The 26,492-nt window shown below is 46.3% G+C and overlaps 1 protein-coding gene across 8 annotated transcripts in view; it reads left to right on the forward strand.

Annotated features, from left to right (window-relative positions):
• Nucleotides 1–26,492, forward strand: part of casz1 (castor zinc finger 1) — a 524,871-nt gene that overhangs the window by 140,028 nt on the left and 358,351 nt on the right. For all 8 annotated transcript variants that reach the window (XM_073032178.1, XM_073032184.1, XM_073032182.1 and 5 more), the window contains exon 3: nucleotides 15,701–15,758. The gene's annotated coding sequence lies outside the window, so the exon portion shown is untranslated. The remainder of the gene's footprint in view (nucleotides 1–15,700; nucleotides 15,759–26,492) is intronic.

The raw sequence follows: 26,492 nt of genomic DNA on the forward strand, positions 1-26,492 counted from the left end.
TCTATTGTGGACTGAGAGTGGGAAGGGGGCAGGGAGAGGGGAATCACGGTTGGGGTAAACGGGGGAGAGAGGAGGGAGTGGGAAGCACCAGAGAGTCATTCTGTAATGATTAATAAACCAGTTGTTTGGAATCAAATGACCTTACATGCTGTCTCAGGGCTGGGAGTGTTTGCACCCACACCACCCACCCCCTGCCCTGGCGCTCCTTCTCTGCCACCTGTCCCATGCCCCTCCCACGACGCTCCACCCTCACCATTCCCAACATCCTTTGCTCCCGCCAGATTAACAAACTCGCTCTCCGCTCCACATTGACAAATACAGAACTGTGCAAAAGTCTTTGGCACCCTAACTACATATATGTGCCTAAGGCTTTTGCTCAGTACTGTACATGTGGCAGATCAAACTAATCTCTAAGGCTGTGTGCACAAGGGCAGTGAGGGACAGGCACAATGAAAGCCTTGCTTGCAACAGCGTCATAGGCACATGGATTCAGAAAATACAGAGAAACGAAATCAGGCGTTAATTGTCCAAGTCTGTGACATCACAGGATTGTGCAGAACAAGATGTTAGTGCCATAAAAGGAGCTCAATCCCTGTCAGTGAAAGGGGAAGTCCATCGGTTCCGTTGCTAAGGTAGGGTTAGAGTTGTGCAAGGCAATTCAAGCACCTGATGGAACCTGAGCCTGAAAAACGGGGAGCTTCAGCAGATCCGATAGTGGTACTTAAAAGCCTAATTGATGGGGCATGATCGTCCACATCATACGACACGGCACGTAATGATGATGATAGATGGGCACGTGAGTAGTCACATGGTGCCTCAAGAAGGCGATGTCCATCATTAAGGACCCTACTACCCAGGACATGCCCTCTTCTCATTTCTACCATCAGTGGGGAAGTACAGGAGCCTGAAGACCCACGCTCGATGTTTTAGGAACAGTTTCTTCCACTCTGCCATCAGATTTCTGGAACAGTCCATGAACACTGTCACACTATTCCTTTTTTACAAGATTTAGTGTTTTATTTGTTCTTTTAACTTGTAGTGATTTTTTAATCTCTTGTACTCCTGCCACAAACTTGCAAATCCCACAATATACACTCCGTGGCCACTTCATTTGGTTCACCCTTACACCTGCTCGTTAATGCAAATATCTAATCAGCCAATCATGTGGCAGTAACTCAGTGCATAAAAGCATGCGGACATGGTCAAGAGGTTCAGTTGTTGTTCAGACCAAACATCAGAATGGAGAAGAGATGTGATCTAAGTGACTTTGACCGTGGTGCCAGATGGGGTGGTTTGAGTATCTCAGAAACTGCTGATCTCCTGGGGTTTTTATGCACGACAGTCTCTAGAGTTTACAGAGAATGGTGTGAAAAGCAAAAATAAAAATCCATCGAGTAGCAGTTCTGTGGGTGAAAATGCCTTGTTAATGAGAGAGGTCAGAGGAGAACGGCCAGACTGGTTCAGGCTGACAGGAAGGCGACAGTAACTCAAATAACCACACGTTACAACAGTGGTGCATCTCTGAACCTTGAAGTGGACAGGCTACAGAATGAACATACACTCAGTGGCCACTTTATTAGATACAAGAGGTATGTAATAAAGTGGGTACTGAGTGATAATGAAGCTGATTCTGAGTCTGGAATGTGCAGAGAATGGAGATAGATGGATCACGTACAGAGATTGCAGGCAAAGGGACAGGTACACCTGGAAATTCAGCGCTGGTTGCCAACAGATTATCCTCTATCACCAACGCTCACCCGCATTGTCTCCATTCAAGGTAAACTTCGGAACCCCGACGGGATGGTTTGCCTCTGCGCTACATGGGGTGTGTTGCGTTACTGACCACAAGTGAATCTCTAGGCATCTGCCTCTTTAAGCACAGCTCTGTTCCTGCTGCATTCGGGCTGATTAATGGCGTGTGACAGACCATCAAAGCAGCGAGGGCATCCGCTAACAGTATTTTTTGTTTTCTTTTACTTTTAACACATGTGGATGTCACAAATAAATCCTCACTTTAATTTGCATATTAATTGGACAAAAACGTCAACCATCTTTCATTAAATGAAATGATCCGCCGATTTGGAGACATAAAAATACATAGTCACTGAAGACTGACCGTACATATTAAATACAGAGGGCTCAAGTCAAGTGTTAAAGGGGCAACAAGCCTTTTTTATTTAATCTAAATAGAACTGAATTATAAAACTATAAAGAATAATTAAAAAGTAGTCCAACGCACGATTGTCTCCGAAACAATCTGACCCTCATAGCATTTAAATTTAAGCTTGTCAGAGATCAGCTACATTGCAGAATACAACTGTGAAACAGTGTGTGGAATAGCACACACACAAATGCTGGAGGAAGTCAGCAGGTCAGGCAGCAAGGATGGAGGGAAATAAACAGTTGACATTTTGAGTTGAGACCCTTCATCGTGTCTGGAAAGGAAGGGGGAAGAAGGCGGGAGGAGGGAAAAGAGTACAAGCTGAAGGCGATAGGGGAAGCCAGGTGTTTGGGGGAAGAGGGGGTGATTGAAGTAAGAAGCTGGGAGGTGATAGGTGGAAAAGGTAAAGAGCTGAAGAAGAAGGAATCTGATAGGAAAGGAGGAGGGGAACCCGGGGAGAGGTGATAGATGAGGAGAAGAGAAGAGGTAAGAGGGAAGCCAGAGTGGGCAATGGAAAAAGAGAGAAGGGGGAAGGGGAAACATTATGGGAAGCTAGAGAAATGGATGTTCATGCCTTCAGGTTGGAGATTACCCAGATGGAATATGAGGTGTGGCTCCTCCTGCTTGAGAGTGGTGGCATCAATTTACTTGTAGGGAATCCATCACTAGAATCCCTTTGCACCTCCAATTTCTGAACTTGCTCGCCATTTAGAAAACAGTTTGCACCTTTATTCCTTTTACCAAGGTAAATGACCATACACTTGCCTGCATTATATTCCACCTGCCACTACCTTGCCCACTCTCCCAATCTGTCCAAGTCCTCCTGCAGGCCCTCTGGTTCCTCAGCACTACCTGCTCCTCTTCCTCTTCGTATCATCTGCAGACTTGGCCACAAAGCTATCAGTTGCATCATACAGATCTTGTGTCAGTGTTAAGTGCGACGTCCCGTACAGTCTCAGGCTGGGAGTCCTGCTGAGGCCCTATTCCAGCCACCAGAGTACAGGGCAGGCATCGTGACATGCCTAGTTCCCTAATCTCACACTACGACGTAGTATCTCAAAGTTCAAAATGAATCTATTGTCAAAGACATATATGACTCAATATATCGTTAATGCTTATTTATTTATTATTTTTATTTCTTCTTTTTGTATTTACATTGATTGTTGTCTTCTGCATTCTGGTTGAACACCCTAGTTGGGCGGTCATCTGTTATGGTAATTATTCTATAGATTTATTGAGTATGCCAAAAGAAAATGAATCTCGGGGTTGTATATGGTGACATATACATATCCTGATAATAAATTTACTTCAAACTTTTGAATTTTGAGCAGTACAGGCCTTTCAGCATGCAATGGCATACTGACCTTTTAACCTACTTTAAGATCATTCTTCCCTCCTACATAACTCTCCATTTTTCTATCATCCAGCTGCCTATCCAAGAGTTTCTTAAATGCCTCCTAATGTATCTGCCTCTACCACCACCCCCATAGCACGTTCCATGTGCCCAACAATCACTGGGAAAAGAACTTGCTTCTAACATTCCCCCCCCCCCATGATTTCCTCCAATGGCCTCCAATGCCCCCGTGTAGTAGGAAAAAATCTCCGGCTGTACACTCGATCTATGGCTCTTATTATCTTGTACACCTTTGCAAGTGATCTCTTGTCCTCTTTCTCTCCAAAGAGAAAACCCCTAGCTCGCTCAACCTACCCTCTCCGATTCTTGTTCAGACAACATCTTGGTAAGATTCAAATCCTTTCAAAATTAAAAAAAAAGTTAAAATGTTATTAAATATTCTAGAGTCAGTAAGTGCAATGCTTAACAAATATGTTACCAAGCCCACAATATATAATAGAGGGGATCGTTCATTAATAAATAGATATTCACGTGAATAAACTCATTAACATCATTAATTCGACAGTCAGAGGGGAAATTGCACCTTGGCAGGAAATTCTGACATTGATTTTAAGATGGAAGACCTTCATTTCTTTAGCACCTTTCGTGCCCCTCCCCAGCCAGTCACTCTGGAGGAGCTGTCACTGTTGTGATGCAGGAGCTGCTGCCCCCAACATGTACGCAGGAAGCTCCCACAGCTTGTAACGTCGTAATGACGCTGGTCAACGCACACAAGATGTCAGACGATCTCGGCAGGTCGGGCAGCATCTATGCTGAGGAATAGAGAGTTGACCTGTCCGGCCAAGACCCCTCCTGTGGGCTGGATACTTGGATAAAGGGGGTTATTCATCTCCATAGATGCTGCCTGGCTTGCTGACCCCCTCCAGCATTTTGTGCGCGCTGCTGAAGAATTCCAGGTCTGTAGAATTTCTTGTGTCTGGTAATGGCACTGGTACCCAGTGACCGAGGGATTACTTTTGGTGGGAATAATAGAGCTGGCCGTCTTACTCTTCTTCAAGATGGTGGCAGTTTTTGGAGGTGGGAGGGTAGGAGGGTGGCCATGACTTCAGCATCTCTGAAGATCCATCCTGGGCCCAGCGTATTGATGCAAGGCCAGCGGCTATATTTCACGAGGAGTTTGAGGAGATTTACTTAGTCGAAGACTCTTGCAAACTTCTACAGATGTACCGTGGAGAGCGTTCTAACCGGTTGCACCACTGTTGGTATAGAAGGTCACTGAACAGATTCGGAAAAAGCTGCAGAGGGTTGCAAACTCCATCATGGGCACTAGCCCCCCCCCCCCCCCCCCATCAAGGACATCTTCAAAAGGTGGCGTCCGTCACCCAGGACAAACCCTCTTCTCATTGCCACCATCAGGGAGGAGGTACAGGAGCTTGAAGACACACACTCAACAGTTTAGGAACAGCTCCTTCCCCTCTGCCATCAGATTTTTGAACAAACCATGGACCCATGGACCTTTCTTCAATACTCTGCTCCTATTTCTGCCCTAATTTTTACATCTCTTATTGTAACTTACAAAATACTTTATGTATTTCACTGACCTGCTGCCACAAAACAATGACTTTCATGACATATGTCAGTGGTAATAAACCTAGTTCTGAGGGGCAGTTACCTCAGTAGTACAGCATTCCCTCCCGCTGCTGTGGGGCTTCAGCCTCAATCTATGAGCCAAAATCACTGGGTGGGTCACGAACCCTTGACCGTCTGATTATTCCGTGACTGGCTGGCCCCAGGGAAGGATGCTTGGTGGGGAGGGGGATCGGAGGGTTCGCCCGTAGCCGCTGCTGAGTTTTCTCCTCCAAGGCTTGGAGGAGCAACTTGACAGTGCGAAGTTGGGGTGAGATTTAAGGGAACAGCTGCCATCCAAGCCTCTTCCCTCACATCCCATTTGCTCCTTCCCGCAGTTGTTGTTCGGATCGGCTTCTTGCATATTTCTGAGAACTCCCCGCAACTGCTGTGATTAAGGAAATGGCAGCACTAAAGGCAGCTGGGAAACTGCAGCCTCGTTGCCCGGAAAACCAGCCCCACCTGCGCGGACTCGGCTGAGACAGAACCTCGGGGATGTTCTCCACAGTTTGTCAATCGTACCACGTCTGAAATTGAATTGCAAAAAAAAAACTTGTACCTTACACATTCCTGAAAGTACGTCATTGGTTGCAAAGCCCCGAAGACCCAAACAGTGGATGAAGTACTTTGAGAAGTCCAGGTAGTCAAATCTATGATACAGTTGTTGTAAAACGAGCAGCATTGATGTGTGGTACTGAAGGAACTCAGCGGGTCAGGCAGCATCTTCGCAGAGTGTAAAACAGTCAGTGTTTCAGGTCAATCCGAGTCCCAGGGAACACTAGAACCAAAACATCAACTATCCAACCCCCTCCTGGATCCTGAGCAACACACACAAAATGCTGATGGAATTCAGCAGGCCAGGCAGCATCTATGGAAAAAAGTAAACAGTCGATGTTTCGGGCCGAGACCCTGCATCAGGACACAGGGTCTCGGCCTGAAACATCGACTGTTTACTCTTTTCCAATTATGCTGCCTGGCCTGCTGAGTTCCTCCAGAGCATCTGTGCGTGGCTGTAGATTTCCAGCATCTGAAATCTCTTGTGCCTCTAAGCTGTTTTGATGGTGACGAGTTGTATTGGCCAGAAAACCAGGAACAATTCCACTACTGTGTTTGGTACAGAGCCAGGGTTCATCTCTGGTCACCTCAAGGCTCAGCCTGCCCTCTGCTCGGTAAATGTCCCCGATGTACTGAGAGCTTTAGACTTACCCTCGAGACAGACACGACTTCATTCCAGTTTAATAGCCAGTGAACTGTGCTCTGTTGTCAGGGAAAGGGCAAGGACGTTAACGTGATACAGGGACTCCCCCCTAAATTCATACACAAAAACCTATGTGTATGTGTGTGCATGTATACACACATGAGGAAGGATTCTTGCATTCACACGCATGCAGATTGTCATCTGCAGAATGTACATGTGTATAAATACACACACACACACACACACACACACACACACACACACACACACACACACACACACACACACACACACACACACACACACACACACACACACACACACACACACACACACACACACACACACACCCTTTCCACAGAACTCTCACACGCGGACAGAATTCTTCAGACTGAACCATGAGGAAGATAAAAGATTGTGTCACTTCCACAAGGATTTGGCACCTTGGAGCACTTCTGGGAACAGGAGGCAACAGAAGTCGCCTCCGGAATAACACTGACAGGATGTTCTGGTGGCTGCAAAAGGTGTGGCTTCTGTGGCCCTCTCAGGCCCAGTATTACCTGTAGTTAGTGATGTGTCTGCTGCTTGCATTCATTAGCAGCTCGCGTGCTTCCCTCCCTCCCCCAGCCCTCACTTGCTGAATGAAGCACCATTTCGATGACGAGCTTGTTCCAACAATGTGTTGGTTTTGCGCTGGCACACTTCAGCTGCAGAACAAACTCCTTCACAGAGATCGCCAAACTCTTCACTGGAGTACGTCGACAGAACATAAATCACCCACAGACTACTGGACCCTGTCTAATGAATGGCCCTTCACATTAACACAGTCGGCAAGACAGTCAGAGGCTTACTTGTGATAAAACACCACCAAAAGTTTGTGTCTGTTAAGTTTTCTGACAGATTTTGATCAGCAGGCTCATAAGAAGTAGACGAGCTTAGCCGGGTTTGGAATTTTACCCTTACTGGGTAAAAACAAGTTTGAAGCTCTTAAAATTCGTTTCTGCTTATATTACCTCATTTACATCTTGGAGCTGTTAACCAAGTTCAGTGTATATTTAAACACATTTAATTAATTAACAAATACATGCCAGTTGGCCCGCACAACTGAGCTGCCATCTTTACTGTGAGTCGGTCTCCACAGTTGCCTGGTAGCATTTTGCTACTCGGATCTCTTTTTAAACAGTTACGAGAGGGTTAGACAGCGATTTGGTTCTGCAGCAGCTTTGACTGCAGACACGCTCCGTAAACATGTGGTAACCCCAGCATCTTCGGCAACTCCTGCTCGAGTGGCAACTTCCCAACTGCCAGCAGACTCGGAGTTACACTGCAGAAGCAGCGTTATGATCGCAGCTTCCCCGGCAATTGTCTTCACCTGCGAAGGTGCGAACCCGGGCTGCAGAAGTTCCACAGGAACCTTGGATGTTTCCCAAGTGGCAGTTCTGCAGGCATGAGCCTCAGCAGTGAGTGTTGGCAGCCGTGTTAGACGCACACGTACACACATAAACACTCGCGTTGAAATGCACGATTTCTCAGGCAAAGCACCATCATGTGATGCATGCCTATACACAAACACACATTCTGAAACAAGGGTGTGTGCAGGAATTCAAATCTCCTGTGTACTGGAGTGGTACACAATACACAGATATGCTAGTTTGGGCACCCCCTCCTTTCGGTGTGCCAGGGCTCACACTCTTATTCACACTCAAATCTTTTCACAAATACTCACTATCATACGAGCAGGGAAGGTTTCTATCATACCAATTGCAGAATACTCTCGTATCACAGAACAGCTCAATAGAAATGGTGAAATCTTTTTTTCCACCTATTACATCTCAGGGCCCTTGGCGTTCAGAGTTCGATTCTGGCATCCTCTGTAAGGAAGCTTGTACGTTCTTCCCAGATGTGCGTGGGTTTCCTCGCACAGTCCAAAGTCGGACCAGTTAGTGGGTCAATCGGTCATTGTAAAATTGTCCTGTGATTAGGCTAGAGTTAAATCGGTGGGTGGCTGGGTGGTGTGGCTCAGTGGGCTGGAAGGGCCTATTCCATGCTGTATCTCTATATAAATGAGTAAAACACCTCTCTCTCTCGCTCACTCTCTTTCTGACTCTCTCTCTCTCCCCATGCTTCTCTCCATCTCCCTCTCCCCTGTCTTTCCCTCCTTCTCCCTCTCCCTCCCTCTCCCCACTCACCTCCTCCTCTCTCCTCCCTCCCTCCTGCTCCCCTCTCTCTCCCTCTCTCCCTCCCCTCTCCCCATCTCCCCCTCTCCCTCCTCTCTCCTCCCTCTCTCCCACTCCCCACTCTCTCTCTCCCCTCTCCCCTTCCCTCCCTTCCCCTTTAACCTGCTCCTTCTACCCTGCCTCCTCCACCAGGCGTTTGCCTGTGTGTCCGAACGCCAGCTTTGCCCCTGGCAGCGTCCTTGTGAAGCAACTTGGGAAGTTTTAGCTATTTTGTAGACATTATATAACGGGGTTGCTGTTGCGGAGAATGAGCTCCCCGCTTTGTACTGATACGCACCCAGCACGCGCCGATTTGGAGGTATCACTAACGCCTTTTATTGAGCATCGATAAAGATATTTAAGTGCATTTCCTCTGAGGTTTTCAGGAGAAATCCTACACAATAAAGAAAGCCATCCTCTTCCTGTATCTACTCAGAGTAATCTCTGGTTCCATTGATTACCGTTTGGTATAAAAGCTGTGGAAAATTCACATTAAACAGATTTCAGAAGAGGCTGGAAGGTTTATATTATACCAAGTGTGGCGTACTCTCATGTTTCAAATCAGCTTAATAGAAACGATGGAGTCCTTTTCCTTGGTCACAGCAGCATAGGAGTTAGTGTGACCCTATTAGAGCTTGGGGCCGTTGGAGTACAGAGTTCGATTCCGGCATCCTCCGTAAGGAAGCCTGTACGTTCTTCCCGTGGACGCTGGGTTTTCTCCCGCGGTTAGCGGGTCAATTGAATCAGAATCAGGTTTAATATCACCGGCATGTGCCGTGAAATTTGTTGTCTTTGCGGCAGCAGTACGATGCAATACAGAAAAATAGAAAAAAATGTGAAATACAGTAAGTATGTATCTATAAAACAGCTAAATTAAATAAGTAGTTGAAAAAAAGAAATTTAAAAAAGTAGTGAGGTAGTGTTGATGGGTTCATTATCCATTCAGACAGCTGGGGGAAGAAGCTGTTCCTGAATCGCTGAGTGTGTGTCTTCAGGCTTCTGTACCTCCTTCCCGATGGCAGAGGGGAAGAAGCTGTTCCTGAATCGCTGAGTGTGTGTCTTCAGGCTCCTGTACCTCCTTCCCGATGGCAGAGGGGAAGAAGCTGTTCCTGAATCGCTAAGTGTGTGTCTTCAGGCTCCTGTACCTCCTTCCCGATGGCAGAGGGGAAGAAGCTGTTCCTGAATCGCTAAGTGTGTGTCTTCAGGCTTCTGTACCTCCTTCCCGATGGCAGAGGGGAAGAAGCTGTTCCTGAATCGCTGAGTGTGTGTCTTCAGGCTTCTGTACCTCCTTCCCGATGGCAGAGGGGAAGAAGCTGTTCCTGAATCGCTGAGTGTGTGTCTTCAGGCTTCTGTACCTCCTTCCTGATGGTAACAGTGAGAAGAGGACATGTCCTGGGTGATGGGGGTCCTTAATGATGGATGCCACCTTTTTGAGGCATCGCTCCTTGAAGGTGTCCTGGATACTACAGAGGCTAGTGCCCATGATGGAGCTGACTGAGTTTACAACTCTCTGCAGCTTGTTTCGATCCTGTGCGGTAAACCAGCACGCCCCCCCCCCCCCCCCCCACACACAGACCAGGTGGTGATGCAGCCAGTTGGAATACTGTCCACGGTCACTGTCAATTGTCCTGTGATTCGGTTAGGGTTGATCGGTGGGTTGCTGGGAGTTGGGCCTGTTCCGCTCTGTATCTCAAAATAAGTAAGTCAGAGAAGGTATTGTCCAGGCCAAATTCTATCCACCGGTCAGGTAGCGGTCTGTGAAACTCTGGCTTTATAGCGCCAGGTGTAAGGTCGTGGGGTTCAGTTCCTGCCGCTGTCTGTAAGGAGTTTGCACGTTCTCCCCGTGTCCGCATGGGTTTCCTCCGGGTGTTCTGGTTTCCTCCCACGGTCCGAAGATATTCAGTATGTTTAGGGTTAATAAGTTGTGGGCATGCTGTGTTGGTACTGGAAGCAGGGTGACACTCGCAGGCCGCCCCCCTCCCGCACAATCCTTGCTGATTTGATTTGTGGGGGGGGGGGCAGGGTGTGGCACAGTAGTGTAGCGGATGGTGCAGCGCCCCGCAGACTGGGTTCAAATCCCGCTGCTGCCTGTAGTGAGTTTGAATGTTCCGCCCATCGGTTTCCTCCAGCATTCCAAAGAAGTACAGATTTGCAGTTCATTGGTCGCATGGGTGTGATTGGGTGGCGCTGGCTCTTTGGGCTGGAAGAGATACTGTGTTCCATCACTAAGTAATCTTTAATTTTATTTTTATATAAAAAATCAATGTCTGCAGCACAACAGTCCATCTTCCACTCAGTGCTCTCTGTGGGAGCTGGCCAGGCACAAAATAGCCATCCTTTCTCCCACATTCATCAGGTGTGAAGCATTCCGGGACATATCGTGGTTGGGGGATCTTTATTAGTTTTATATGGATTTAATGAATGCAAACCCCTTGGCCGTAGAGACTGTCACATGCAGAGATTCGGCCTGTCACCAAAAACTTTGACAAACTTCTATCGATGCACAGTGAAGAGAATCTTGATTGCACAAGCAAGAGAAAATCTGCAGATGCTGGAAACCCAAACAACACGCACAGAATGCTGGAGGAACTCAGCAGGCCAGGGAGCGTCTATGGAAAAGAGTAAACTGTCGATGTCTCAGCCGGAAGTGTCGACTGTTCACTCTTTTCCACAGATGCTGCCTGGCCTGCTGAGTTCCTCCAGCACTTTGTGTGTGTTCCTTGGGTATCCTGATTGGTTGCATTATGGTGTGGTATGGAAACACCAATTCCCAGGAACGGAAAAGGTTACAGAAAGTAGTGGGCACAGGCAAGTCCGTCACAAGCAAATCCTTTCCCTCCCCCCCCCCATTCAAGCAGCATTCATCATTAACGGCCCCCACCATCCAGGCCATGTTCTCTCTTCTCACGGGAAGTACAGGAGCCTTAGGTTCCACACCACCAGGCTCAGGATCAGCTATTACCCTCAAACCATCGGACTGCTGAACTGTTGTGTATAACTTCACTCACCTCAACCCTGAACTGCTTCTACGACCTACGGACTCACTTTCCGTACAGCTCGTGTCCTCAGTATTTTTAATTTGCCCAGCTTGTCCTCTTTTGAACACTGGTTGCTCGTGTTTCTTTGATTATGTAGAGTTTTCCATAAATTCTATTGTCTTCCTTTTTCCCTTTAAATGCCTGCACAAAAATGGATCTCATATGGTGACATATATGTACTTTGACAATAAATTTACTTTGAACTTGGAGCTGTGATGTGTTGGGACGGTGTCGGTAGAACCCTATGCCTCAGCTCAGGGAACCAGATGCCCTCCGGTGAGAGCCAATGAACTGGATTCAAAGGCAGGCCGAGTGCACGACAGCACGGGAGCATGGCCGTCAGCGTAACGCTTTTCTTCGCCAGCGGTCGGTAGATAGGGGTTTAACTCCCGCCGCTGTCTGTAATGAGTTTGTACATTTTCCCCCTAACCAGATGGGTTTCCTCCGGCTGCCCTGGTTTTGTCCCACAGTCCAAAGACGTACCAGTCGATGGGTTAATTGATCTTTGTATACCGTCCTGTGATTAGGCTAGGGTTAAATAGGGGCTTGCTGGGCACTGAAACTCAAAGGGCTGGAAAGGCCCGCCCATGCTATACCTCAATAAATAAATAATCATTCCAAAGACATACGGGTTAGGGCCAGTAAGTTGTGGGCATGCTATGTTGGCACTGAAAGCACAGCAACACTTAGAAACAGTCTTCAGCACATCCCTGGATGCAAATGATAAACATCGCTGTACGTTTCAATGTACGCGTGACAAATAAAGCTAATCTTTGTCTTTATTAAAGAAGGAGCTTGCTGACCTGTGATTGGTTTATATCTGATGAAGTCAAGCAAAGGGACTTCCTGAAGCTTCGTATCATTAAAACCCCCAGTATCTGCTGGGCTGCTGCTATCAGCCTTATCTACCAAAGCTTTGATTAGCTCAGGCAGTGCACTGGCAGTTCCCGTCTAACAATAACGTTCCGTTCCCGGGAAAGCTTCATGATCCAAACTGTCCGTCAGTTAGAAATGAGCAAAACCCATCTGTATGAGGGGAGAGGGTGACAGAATCAGCGATGGACGGGAGAGAGAGCAGCAGCCAGCCGGCCTTACTGACACAGTGAGTGAGGGGGTCTCCCAATTCTCCTTGGCTCCACCCAACCCCCGGGTTGTTGCGGCTTGGAGGGCGAAGGTGGGGAGAGAAGGCACAGGGAAGTGCCCCATTCCCAGCTGTCTAAAGACATTGGCAGATCCATTTCCATCCTTGCTTCCCAAAGGAGGAGGAGAGATCAGGGGGGATTTACACAGGGAGTTCTGGAGTCTGGGAACAAGGCCCTCTCCGGAGGAATTCTGCCTCTGTAGGGAGGGAGTAGACGGTGGGAAGAAATGGAAAGCGCGGATGAGAATGAATGATTTAAATGCTGTGCTATTGGGAGGTGGCACTAATACAGCACACTTCATCCCAGGAAAAGCCCTCCCCACCATTGAACGCTGCCACAAGAAAGCAGCATCCAGACCGTACTCTCAGCTCAGCCTTTGGAAAGGAGGTACAGGAGCCTCAGGACTCACACCGCCTGGTTCAGGAACAGTTATTACCCTTCAAGCATCAGGCTCCTGAACCAGCGTGGATAACTGCACTCACCTCAGCACTGAACTGATTCCACAACCTACTGACTCACTTTCCATTACTGTACAACTCATGTTCTCAGTCAGTCTGTCTGTCTGTCTATCTATCTGTCCATCTATCTATCCACTTACCCATCCATCTATTTTTCTGTCTATCCATTTATTTATTTATTTATCTATCTATCTATCCATCTATTTATCTGTCTATTTAGTTATTCTTCTTACTTATTTCTTTTACTTATTTGAACCATTTGTCAGTCTTCGTTTATGTATAGCTTCTCTATTTTATTTCTTTGTTCCGCTGTGAATGCCTGCAGGGAAATGAATCTCAGGGTAGTATATGGTGACATACTGAATACCCTGGTAAAAAGTTTACCTTGAACTTTGTTAAGAAGCACAGGGTGCAAGTGAGGGTGTTTGTCACGGGTTTTCAGATGAGAAGGGTCCAGCCAGCTCTGCTTTCCAGTTGTGACGTCAATTGGTAGCAAAGGCACACGAGGCAAGGGGTGGGTGAGTTAAGGAGAGGGGTGGAAGTACTTTGATACTGACAGGATCTGTACACCTCTGGGCGTAGTTCTACATTGTGAGGTTCTCCCACAACCTGTCCAGTGCAGCAGCAACGGCACATGCGTTAGACCATGCGGGCAGAATGTGGTGCAACGGCCAGAAACAACTGTGCATTAAGACGAGCCAAAATTGCCACCTCTGACTCATTTCACGGACCAGGGCTACTGCTGATATCGCGGGGTGTGAGGCCGGCTTTCCTGCTGTCCGGGGCACGTGGAATGGGGGGGTGGGAGGAGGGAGGGGAAAAGAGATGTCAAGGTTTTTTTTTAATGTAACCTATCGCCAATCCACTGCACTTTGCAAACCTCTTTTCTATGACACCATTTCACTGGTAAATGTCCTGTGAAGGCAGAATTTACAGAATTTCAACTACAGCCAATCCAGGCATCCCAGCGAGTATTATCACACACACTAGAAATAACTTAGAAAGCAGCCCGCTCCATATTAGGCAATGAATCTCAACCAGAGAAAAGGGAACAAGAAATTTATTGACGAGCTTGTGAGGCTGCAGGACCATTGAATACCCTCGTTCCTTCTAACAATTGTGATTCTTATTTTTAGACACTGCAGAGTCTTTCAAGATGGGAGATAATGGCTCCTTCCCCCCCCCCCCACCCCTCCCAATTTCTGTCACAAGACGATGGACAGAGAGAGAAGAAAAAGCTGAACAGTTTTTATGATCAGGGAAAGGAGTAGCTCAATCAGATACATGAAGTACGAGGCATTTGTTGACCTGCCCAGTAGTTTAAACCTGCTGACGACATGTCACGAAGTAGCAGAGGGATTAAGATTTTTATTTCTCTGGGAGGAGGGAGGGGAAGTTAGAGAGTTTAGAAAATATGGTTCACTACCGGGGGAGACCCCATACAGCTGTTTCGATTTGACACAACCATTACACATGTGCAGAGTTTTCACCAGCTAAGTATCGCAGCAACTTTCTTACACTGTGTGTGAGATGTACAGGACATGTGCAGAAGTGTGTGTGCATGTGAGTGTGTGAGTACATGCACGTGTGTATGCGATATGCATGCGTGTTTGCACATGTGGGAGTGTGAGGATGTGTGTCATTACACTACTTAGAGGTCAGTTACAGTCCTCTGTGGCAGGGATCATCATAATTTTCTCTCAACAGTTGGTAAATTTTATTTGGCTTTGGTCCACCACATTTTCAGCTGGTTTCCAGAACGGAGATTTAGTCCAATGTTCTTCTATCTCTCTCTCAGCCTGTCTCTCTGTCTCTTTCTCTCTTTCCCTTTCCCTGTCTTGCTTTGTTTCTCTCTCTCTCTATTCCTCTCCCTCTGTCCCCCTCATTCTCTTTCTCCGTCTCCTTCTGTCCCTCCCTCTCTGACTCTCTCTCATTCCCTGTCCTCTCTGCCCATTTCTGTCTATCTGATTCTCTCTGTCTCTCTCTCTCTCCCTCCCTCTCTCTCACTCTCTCTCTTTCTTTCTCTCTCCCTCCCTCTCTCTCACTCTCTCTCTTTCTCTCTCTCTCTCTGTCTCTCTCTCTCTCCCCATCTCTCTTTCTGTCAGCCTCTCTCCCCTCTCAGTCTCTCTATCTGTCTGTCTCCCTCCTCTCTCTCTCCCTGTCTCTCCCTCCCTCTCTCCATCCCTCTCTTCCTCCCTCCCGCCTCCCTCTCTCAATATTTCCCTCCTGAGGATTTGCTCTCTCAGCGCAAATAAACTCCTGCAGTGTTTTCATTTTTGCCTCTTTACCAAGCACATCGGAGCTTCTGGGTTAGGAGGGTGACCGAGGACAGGAAAAGTGTACGGGGTAGGTGGGGCAGTGAAAGCAGATAACACAAAACTTCTAGGAACAGGCTAATGGCCGAGAAAAATGACATCAGGTAGTTGATTGCAAACCACAGCTGATGAAAGTTGAACGTCAGTCTACTTTCTTTGAAACTTCTGACTATCTGCTTTTTTTTTTGACAGGAGGGAACGTCTCATGAGAGGAGGTGTAACGAACTGACGGGACATCCTGTGTGGATCGGTAAGTTTGTGATGTCTGCTTCCTTACGTGTGCTCTTCGCTCTTTCGCTGAGTGCTCAGTTGTCCATCTGTAAGTGAACACTGAGAATCATTGACATTGAGCTGCTGGGGTGGAAGCATTCAGCTTTGTGGTCGCAACTGTTTAACTGTTCAAAACATGACTTTATATATAATCTCTTGTCTGATATAAAGTGCTGGTGAAGTTACTCAGTAGCCACTGGCACTTCCTGATGTCTTGTCCGCACTCTGCGACAGAAGTGGCTTCATTTGCATTGTACCTGTGTTCACCGGCTGCTTTTGCACTTGTACCCAGTTGAGCGGCAGCTAACGCCGCTAAGTAGACAATCGGCATGAGAACCTGCAACTACAACTTGCTTTTCTGTAGCCCCTTACTGGTAGTTAAAATCAGCAAAGGATCGTGCAGAAATCATCAAAAATAAACCCGCCGTGATCTGGAACGAGACAGGTCCAGAATCTGAAACCGAAAGAGGAGATTCCAGAAACACTTGGCAGGCCTGCTGGCGTCTGTGGAGAGAGGAGCTACTACGTCAGTGGGAGGGTGAATTAGAGAGAGGGTCTGTGCTCGGGTGGGAAAGACGGGAAAGGTTAACAGACACAGTAGGTTATGATGCAAAGTGAATACCTGTGGTTATGTTCATTTATTTATGGTAACTTATTAAGGTAATATTCTAGTTTGTGTGCTGTGTGTGATATGTATCTTGTGGGTTCACCATGGTCCAGAGGCACACTGTTTCGCTTGTTTGGATACATGTTCAGTCATTTTAACTTGACTTTGGGACAGGAAACTCATTCTGGGGAGGTGAAAATGTGGAGTAATTATCCAGATTTACCATAAGAGTGTGCAGTTTCTCCTGGAAATCTAAATCTACAGTGGAGGCCAAGTCATTGGGTATATCTAAAGCAGAGGCTGATGGGTTCCTGATTCGCAAAGGCATCAAAGGTCATGGGGAGAAGGCAAGAGAATGTGGTTGAGAGGGTTAATAAATCAGCCCTGATCAAGTGGCAGGGCAGGTTCGATGGGCTGAATGGCCTAATTCTGCTCTTATGTCTTAAGGGCTTATCAGTCATCTTTGCTCACAAGTAGAATAACCCCGTGTTCACTGGCCCAACTATGAAGTTTCTCATCTTTGGCACCATTTTCTGAAGTGGAATGTGTGTGGGTCATGGCCAGTAGAGCTCTGGAACCTGATTAAGTAATTTGACCACAAGCTAATGGAAGAGCCAACAAGGGTTAATGCTGGTCTTCGGTGACAGGGCAACGTTTCCTCAGTGTTGCAGTGGGTCTGTGCTAAGAGCAGAAAGCTCTGATGTGGGTCTTGAACCCATAACCTTTTGACTCTGGGCTGCCTTCTGAGTCATCACTGAAACTCACAGCCTTGTTTTGAACCCAGCCAACTCCGGCTCTGAGTCCTGACTAATTCCACCAGCTAGGTGGAAATAGATGGTTGGGAAATTAACCCTTGAAAGCCTGCAGTAAAGACAACAGGGTGGGAATGGCTGGTTAGTACAGGAGTGGGGGGCGGGGGGGGGGGGGGGGGGTGACGAGATGGATTTCATCAGAATCCGGCAGACCTTATTAAATCTAGAGCAAGCTAATCTAAAACGGATCATAAAACTGACTGTGCATGTTAATGTAGCAGTTAGCATAAATGCTTTACAGTGCCGGAAATCCAGTTTCAATTCCTTAAGGGATGTGTGTGTACTTCCGCCCTCTCCCTGGGACCACATGGGTTTCTTCTGGGAGCTCAGTTTCTTCCCACATTATTAAGTTGTAACTTGTGGGCAGGCCATGTTGGTGCCAGATTCAAGGCAATACTTGTGGGCTTGCCCCCAGCACATCCGCGGACTGTGTTGGTCTTTGACGCAAACGACACACTTCACTGTACGTTTTGACGTACATGTGACAAATAAAGCTCATCTTCATCCAGCGGGAACTCAGCAGGTCAGGCAGTATCCACGGAGGAGAACAAACGGTCGACATTTTTGCCCAGGACTGGTGACGGGTCTCGGCCCGAAACATCATCTCCGTGGACGGTGCCTGACCAGCAAAGGTTTCTACAGTGTTCTGGGTCTGTTGCTCTGGATTTCCAGCATCTGCAGAACCTCTTGTGTTGAAGCATACCGTCCAGTTAGAACAATTATAGGTGCCCTGCATGCAAAAATAAAAGATCTTACACTGAATGTTTAGTGATTTTGGTGAGTCCCTTGATGTTATAGTCTTTGGAAGCTTAAAGTGAGGAACTATTTCTTTCAATTTTATTATCTACATTTCTCTGGAACTCTTGATGGAACATAGTGATGAGATTGTAGAGTCATAGAAATCTACAGCACCAAGACAGGCCCTTTGGCCCATCTGGTCCGTGCTGAACCTTTTAAACTGCCTAGTCCCATCGACCTACACCTGGGCTACATACCCCTCCCACCCTTGTACGTACCTATCGGAAGTTCACTTGAATGTTGAAATCGACCCTACATTCACCACTTGTGCTGGCAGCTCATTCCACCCTCCAAGTGAAGAAGATTCCCCTCATGTTCCCCTTAAACATTTCACCTTTCCCCCTTAACCCATGACCTCACCCAACCTCAGTCCTGAAGAAGGGTCCCAGCCCAAAACATCAGCTATTTATTCATTTCCTTAGATGTTGCCTGACCTGCTGAGTTCCTCCAGCATGTGTGTGTGTGTTTGCATTTACCCTATAGATACCTGTCATAATTTTGTATACCTCTATCAAATCTCTCCTCAATCTCCTACATTCTAAGGAATAAAGTCCTAACCTATTCAATCTTTCCTTATAACTCAGGTCCTCCAGACCCGGCAACATTCTTGTAAATTTCCTCTGTACTCTTTCAATCTTATTTATATCTTTCCTATAGGTAGGTGACCAAAACTACACACAGTACTCAGATTAGGCCTCACCAATGTCTTATACAACTTCAATATCTCCTGTACCCAATACTTTAATCTATGAAGGCCAATATACCAGACGCTGAATGTCAGGTCAAGTTCATTGTCAGATGCACAATTACATGCATCAACTTGAAGCAACATCACAGGCAATCCCTTCCTGTATCGCACCATTATTTATGTTGTTGTTTATAGCAATTTTATGTCTTTGCGTTGTACTGCTGCCTCAAAACAACAAATTTCACGCCATGGAAGAGAGTGACAATAAACATGATTCTGATTCTAATTCTGACATAGCATTAGAGAAATCATATTCAAACAAAATTCATAAATTAGACTTAAATTTTCCAAAAATTACTCAAAAACATAGGAAGAAATAAAAAAATGAAAATTCATTGTAGTGGGAAAGTGATCCACATGGTCATAGTGTTGCAAGACTGAGGTAGTGATTAAGATTAGCGTCATAGTGTCATAGGAAAGCTCAGAACAGGCCCTTCAGCCCATCTAATCCATGCCAAAACTATTTAACTGCCCAATCCCGGCAGCTTGCATCAGGACCATAGCCTTCCGTACCCCTACCATCCATGTACCGTACCTATCCATGTACTTCCCGATGAGAACCAGAGGCCACAGTTTAAGAATAAGGGGTAGGCCATTTAAAACGGAGGTCAGGAAAAACTTTTTCACCCAGAGAGTTGTGGATCTATGGAATGCAGTGGAGGCCAATTCTCTGGATGCTTTCACTAAAGAGTTACATAGAGCTCTTAAAGACAGCGGAGTCAAGGGATATGGGGAGAGGGCAAGAACGGGGTACTGATTGTGGATGATCAGCCATGATCACATTGAATGGTGGTGCTGGCTCAAAGGGCCAAATGGCCTACTCCTGCACCAATTGTCTATTGTCTATCCAAACTTCACTTGAACGTTGAAATTGATTGAGCAGTTTGTTTCAGGGTTAGTTTTATTTGTCACATGCTTATCGAAAGTGAAATGTGTCGGTTGTGTCGATAACCAACGCAGTCCGAGTGTGCGCTGGGGGATGGACCATGCTTCCGGCACCAATATAACATGCTCACATCTCACTAACGCTAACCCGTACGCCGTTAGAGTGCGGGAGGAAACCCACGCGGTCACAGAGAGAACGTGCAAACTCCTCGCAGTAAGGTCCGGGAATTGAACTCCAATCTTCCAGGCACTGCCGCCATAAGGCATTGTGCTAACCTCTACACTACCGTCCCACCCCGAAAACCAGATGGTTGGAAGGAAGTGCATCCTGTCCCGTAAGTGCCATCGCCACTCCGAATGCTTTATCTGTTCACATTCTTTCACTTGATGGAAGAGGTCACACCAAAGTAACTGTGGGATGTCTGTGTAAGAGAGGCAATGCGGGATGTTGCCTGCACTGGTGAACTTAGGCATAAAGAAAAATTGGATGGGCCAGATTTCTTTGCAAGGGAGGAGACTGGGGGTTAGATCTACACTTAGTGCCTCTCTATTAGGTAAATCTGTACGTCCGGTCATTAATTCAAATATGTAATCAGCCAATCAGTGCATGAAAGCATGCAGACATGGTCAAGAGGTTCAGTTGTTGTTCAGACCAAACATCAGGATGGGAAAGAAACATGATCTTTGCAGCTTTGACTGTGCAGTCATTGTTGGTGCCAGACAGGGTGGTCTGAGAATCTCAGAAACTGCTGATCTCCTGGGATTTTCACACACAGCAGTCTCTAGAGTTTAGAGAATGGTGCGAAAAACCAAAAAAAAAAGAGTCCAGTGAGTTGCCGTTCTGCGGGCGAAACGCCCTGTTAATGAGAGAGGTCAGAGGAGAATGGCCAGGGTGGTCCAAGCTGACAGGAAGGTAACAGCAACTCAAGTAACTGCACGTTACCGCAGTGGCGTGCAGAAGAGCATCTCTGAATGCACGACACATCGAACGTTGAAGTGGACGGGCCACCTCAAGTTGCTACCCTTCAACCATCAGGCCCTTGAACAAAAGACAATAAGTACACTCACTTACCCATCCATTGAGATGTTCCCACAATCAATGATCTCACTTCAAGGACTCTTTCCCTTGTTGTTTCATGTTCTCGTTATTTATTGCTATTTACTTATATTCACACCTGCACAGTTGGTTGTCTTCTGCAGTCTACCTGATCTTTCTTTGATCCTGTTATATTTATAATTCTATAGATTTGCAGAGTATCCCCACAGGACAAGGAACCTCAGGGTTAAAAAGGATCTCGTGCTTTCCCAGCATATATGACAAATAAATTTTTCTCGGTCTTCAAGCTGGTACAGGTATCGATTATAATTGACATTTTGATGACAAACTCGGTCATCTTCTGCAGAGATGATGCCTGGGCATGTCTGGTCCATGATATTTATACCCCTGTGGTCCATCCCTGCTGATTGGTTAGTCCTCATCCAATCAGGTTTCTGCTCTCCCACTTTGTTTGCAATTGAATTCCAGTTCTTACTTAGAGTGAGACCTTCGTCTTTGTAAAAAATTCTTTTCTTCTGGTTTTATTTCAATAGCTTCCTTTACTAGGCAGTCCCAGAAGCCATTGCACTGGCACGGCACAGTAATTTTACGGCCATAGGATTGACTTCGATGGCACAAAACTGCTGTGCTTTTGAGACCGCCTGGTAAAGGAAGCCATTGGCATAAAACGAGAGGAAATTTTTTTTTACAAAGACAAAGGTCTTGCTCTAGGTAAGAATAAGAATTCAATTGTAGACAAGGTGGGTGAGCGGAAACCTGATTGGATCAGGACTAACCAATCAGGAGGGACGGAATACACAGGTATAAATACCTCCTGCCTAGACATCCCCAGGCATCATCCCTGAAGAAGATAGCAGAGTTTATCATGGAAACGTCGGTTAAAATTGATACCTGTACCCTGCTTGAAGCCCGAGAAGAGTTTATTCGAATCTCAGGGTTGTATGTGGTGACATATATGTCCTTCTGATAATAAAAGTTACTTTGAACTTTGAACAGAGCAGCAGAGGACCACATCACTGCTGTACAGAGTTGCCGCCGAGTGTTTTGAAAGGAATTGGCTGGAAGTTAGACAGGAATTTTGGAGATTCTTGCTTGTGCAGGGGTTACTGGGAGTTGGAAAATCATTGCTGGAAGGACAGGGGGAGGCGAAGAACTTTGGAAGTGGTTGGGTGAGCGGTTGAAGAGCAGGTTGCAGATGGGAACCGGGGAGTGGATTAGCCAGTAGGGTTATTTTAAGGCTGTCCCAGAACGAAAGGACCACCTATCATGCTGTAATCTTCTGTGCTGTGTGAAGCTGGGATCACCTCATCGACAAACCTTCGAGATTCTGCTGTTTATGTACTCGGGCCCCGAGGAGTTGTACACATCCAGAGCAGTGAATTAGCGCCAATGCAACTTTCTGGTCGTAGCACGGGTGGGCTGTCCGCCAGCACGTGTGGCTTTCTTGACGTTAATCAATAACCAGGACTGCATTGGAGCTGGCGACAAACTGGTATCATCTAAGCAGTACATTTTCAAGCAGTTTATACATTGTTAATTAGGAAACTTAATGGATGTTTACTGTGCAATATTTGTTAATGATTACTAAATCGGGGTGTGATGCTGCTCCACAATAAATTTAGCCCGACAAAATAAATTTTAATGGATGTGAGAAAATATTCGTTCGATGTTGCAGCTGACATTTCAAATATTGGTGTGATAAATATAGTTGACTACTGTTAACATAATTCGTCAATAAGTAGCTGGTGTTAATGACTGAGTTATGTCGTCTCTCATGTTATAGTCTTTTGATATGTTTATTCTGCGCTCATTAGATGCCTGTTCTTATGGTTCTGTTGGAGTGAAGCCTGGTTTCCATTTGGTTGATCAGTGTATGCAATATCTTTAATCATTTGTTAAAAGTCAGTGATTGGCACCTGAGTGGACCTATAAGGTAGCCCCAGCTCATGAAAGCACAGTTCAGTCGAGGTCGTTCTTATGGTTTTGCTCCAATGGGTTGGTCGGGAGGGTGGGACTTTTGATTAAATGAGTTAAATTGAGTCTAAACGAAGCCTGTAGAGATTATGTATGAATGCAGAAGAAATGTAATCAGGTGTACTCAGGTACAGAGCCCAGGGGAAGGACCTAGATAATTACCTGAGCACAGTTAACTCTTGAGATCCTGAGCCCTCCAGTGGTGGCCATTTTATGTCAAACAACACCAGCAGAATTGTAATCAGTGCCGAATTTACGGACAAGAAATTAACTAAACCTCCTTACACAAGGCCATTCCCTGATAACTCCGATTCTGACAGTTTATTCTGACAGTGATATGACATTAGCTAAGGGGTTAAATCAGAACGGATTGAAATTATGCTGTGCTTTATTAGCAATGAATACTTCAATATTTGCATGCCAATCAAGCAGTCCGCCATTTTGGCAAAACCTTGTGTGATCTTGCTCACCTCTTGGGAGTGCGAACAATGATATTTCATATAAATCCAGTAATAAGAAGATGCGCCCCCCCCCCCCACCGCAGCTTTGCTCCACCTGCCGCTACCAGCGAGCTTTCCCGATGGCCACCCACTTCTCATTCCCATTCTGTCATGTCAGTCCATGGCCTCCTCTACCGCTACGATGAGACCACTCTTAGGTTGGAGAAACAACACCTCATATTCTGTCAGGGTAGCCTCCAACCTGATGGCATGAACATCGATTTCTCGAACTTCCACAGTAATTTCTTTGCCCCTTGCCTTTCTCACTTTTTCATTCCCTATTCCGGCTGCCCTCTTACCCTATTTCTTCTCCTCACTTACCCAGCACCTCCCTCTAGTGTCCCTCCTCCTTCCCTTTCTTCCATGGTACACTCTGCTGTCCAATCAGATTCCTTCTTCTTCAGCCCTTTACCTCTTCCACCTATCACCTCCCAGCTTCTCAATTCATCACCCCTCCCCCTCACTTGCCAGCTTGCACTCCTCCCCCCTCCCTACACCTTTTTATTCTGGCTCCTTCCCCCTTCCTTTCCAGCCCTGATGAAGGGTCTCAACCCCAACCATCAACTACTTATTCCTCTCCATAGATGCTCCTGACTTACTGAGATCCTCCAGCATTTTGTATGTGCTGCTTGGGATTTCCAGCATCTTCAGAATCTCTTGTGTTTATCATATAAAACTTGGAGTTTTCGTAGCTACCCCCATACCTCAGAGTGGCAGCAGCACTCTACACTTGCGGCCCTCCATTGGTTGAGGTAACCATGGATGTGGTGTCCCAGCTGTTTGTGCGATGTGCAAGCCAGGGCAGTACAATATGGAGAACAAGCTGTTGCCCATGCGGCAAGCTCCCGGTCTCCACACGGCTGGTAAACACAAAGAAAAGCCAGAGACCGATATAGTCTGGCACCTGCGGCGTCGCAGGAATTGCCAGGCAGTTGCCACCTCGCCCACTCCCCACCTGCTCCTGTAGACGCCTCCATCCCCATCAAGTGTCAGTGGTCCCCACATTGACAAATTGAAAGTCGTTGTGGACGCTACCCATCCAGCAAACTGTCTTTTCCAAAAGTGCAATAGGGCTACTAAAACAAAAACTTCACGCCATCTAAAAAGCTCCTTCCTCCAGGCAGTTAATCTGATCAACCATTTTAATTTTCCTGCACACCCCCCTCTATCTAATACCTCCATAACCACAATGCACAGTAAACACTTAAAACCACTTTTTATGATGCAAATACATGCCAGTATTTATGCACATTTTACTCCATATCCATACTTCTAACTTTATTTTTATAGAATTCGTTGTTCTTTATGATTGTTGAGTGTTTTTGTTGCATGCCCCGCCAACACACCACTGCAAATTCTTAATACGTGGAAACGTATATGGTGAGTAAAGTTGAATCTTGATCAGTCATCTCAAGATCTACAGAACTACAGCAAGTCACCCACAATTTCAAAGTTCAAGGTATATTTATTACAAAAGTACATATACCACATAGAACCTTGAGGTTCATTTTCTTTCAGGCCGCCACAGAATAGAGAAACACATGAAAAAGTCCCACACATCAAAGACCCAATGAGCGAAAAGAAAGAACAAATCATGCAAACAATAAATGAAATTAAACAAATGATGCACAGAACATGAACCACAGGGTCCCTGAGTGAGCCCACAGCCACGGGACTTCTTAACAAGAAAGTGATGACATCATGCAATTAGTGCCTGAAATTTCCTGTTCCCACTCTGCCTTCATTTCCACGTGGTTCTGACGGGATCTTGCTGTACATAAACTGGCCACCGCGCTTCCCGTCTTTTCAAAAGTATCCGCGATGACAGGAGGCTGTGATAGGTGCTATAGAGATGCAAATCTTCCTTCCGGATGACAGAGGGTCTGATACAGAGTCAGACTGCGAGCGGAAAGCTGCTCCTTCACGAAGGCTTATAGCTGTCTGCTTTGATTAGGATTAGTGTGTATGTCAGGGACTCAAACAGCCCAATAATCTAATAAACAGAGAGGGGGAAAAAGGCCCAGAATTGGTTTACTAATAGATGATTTAGCAGATACACTGCCGACATGGGATTACATTGGCATTTGGGGCGGGAGGGAGGAAAAGCTGTCAAACGCTGTATGTGAGAGAAACGGCAGGAAGTTTAACTCAATGTGACAAGGTTACAGCTGACCCAGGGAGAGAAAAAAGCATTGCTAGAATGAGTGATTAAGAAGCTATTCCCAACTTCTGAACACATCAAACTCTTGTCGAACACATTCAGAGTTTAATCTTGTCAATGCGGAGAACACTTGGCAGTCTACTTTAGAACGGCGTACTTTTCACCACAAGACAATACCAAGCACAGAGAGCTGCTGCAAAGGGACATAGTCTACATGTTAAACGGTGCTGCATCGGATGCTCTCTATTATAATACCTGCTTGTAGCGGCAATTAGCGCGGAGCAATTTGATTGAATATTTTAAGATATTACGGGCTGCTGCCTGAACATCAAAAGGAGAAACGAGAGGGTCAGCCCTTGTAACTACCCCACCGTTCAAGATTGAATATTCAATATTGTTTAATGTCATTCCCAGTACACAAGTGTAAAGGAGAACAAAATAATTGTTGCTCCGGATCTGATGCAGCAGAAAAAAAAAACACGCAATAAGATAAAGTACACGATAATAAAAAAAACACAATAAATATAAATGCATAAGATCGCTTATATAGATTGATTGATTGTATGTCCATAAGATGATGTAGGAACAAGAGCATCTATGCATAAGGTGACTCTGACAGGAAATGATAAAATAGTGGTGTTTGGGGGTGTTTGGGGGGTGGGTTAGTGGGTGGAGGTGTTGATCAGCCTTACTGCATGGGGAAAGTAACTCGTTTTTGCGTCTGCTGGCCCTGCCTTGTCGCCTCCTCCCTGAAAAACACACAAAATGCTGGAAGAGCTCAGCAGGTCATGCATTAAAGATGAAGTTCCACCAGGCAACAATATTATTCACAAATTCTCTCCTAGTTTTAGAGGATAAGCACAAGAGATTCTGCAGATACTGGAGATCCAGGGCAACACACACAAAATGCCGGAAGAACTCAGCAGGTCAGGTAGCATCTACAGAGGGGAATAAATGGTCCAACGTTTCAGGCTGGGATCCTTCATCAGTAGAGGACAGGAAGGGGCAGAAACCAGAATAAGAAGGTGGGGGATGAGGAGGATTGCAAGCTGGAAGGTGATAGATGAGGCCAGGTGAGGGGAAGGTAGGTGGATGGATAAGAGGGAGATACCAACCCATCATCTCCCTCTAATTCCCCTCCTCCTTCTCTTCCATGGTCCACTGTCCTATCA

This window comes from Hemitrygon akajei, chromosome 29, assembly GCF_048418815.1.
Source record: "Hemitrygon akajei chromosome 29, sHemAka1.3, whole genome shotgun sequence".
Lineage (NCBI taxonomy): Eukaryota > Metazoa > Chordata > Chondrichthyes > Myliobatiformes > Dasyatidae > Hemitrygon > Hemitrygon akajei.